This window comes from Notothenia coriiceps, unplaced genomic scaffold (genome assembly GCF_000735185.1).
Source record: "Notothenia coriiceps isolate Sejong01 unplaced genomic scaffold, NC01 NC01_scaffold00037246, whole genome shotgun sequence".
NCBI classification, from domain to species: domain Eukaryota; kingdom Metazoa; phylum Chordata; class Actinopteri; order Perciformes; family Nototheniidae; genus Notothenia; species Notothenia coriiceps.
This window is the reverse complement of record NW_011369947.1, coordinates 23,999,400-23,999,857: the sequence shown is the minus strand read 5'-3', so window position 1 is coordinate 23,999,857 and position 458 is coordinate 23,999,400. Positions and strand designations below refer to the sequence as shown.

The window sequence follows — 458 nt, the reverse complement described above, 5'->3', positions numbered from 1 at the left end:
AAACATGTGACTTATCAGTAACTTTAGACATCGTAACACAATTTTAAACAAGATTTTATTGTAGATTATACATTTTACTGATACCAATTGTATGATATTTACCTTATTCATTAAAAATAAAAAATATAAAATATATATATTTTTTTATATATTTTTTGATATATATTTTTTTGTATGTGGGAAGAGGTGGGGCGGCGCCCCTAGCGCCCCTATGGGCCGGCCCCCACTGCTCCTAACACATCTAAATCTACTTTCAGCATGGATAAATGTTCATAAAATACATCAATTTTTTGTTCTATATGCTTCTTGAAATCCTAAAAAACACATCGTTTTTCTAGAACAGATTACAAATTGCCTCAAAATGGTACAAACAAGTGGCAACATGCTTGACGGAGGTGTTGCGCTGGGCTATATCATGCAATCGAAAGTGAAACTTAAGCTCGCTCCATTGCGGAGAT

General features: G+C 33.6%; 1 long non-coding RNA gene across 1 annotated transcript in view; it reads right to left on the bottom strand.

Moving 5' to 3' along the window:
* Positions 1 to 458, bottom strand: part of LOC104966135 (uncharacterized) — a 4,825-nt gene that overhangs the window by 1,122 nt on the left and 3,245 nt on the right. The gene's annotated exons all lie outside the window — the stretch shown is intronic.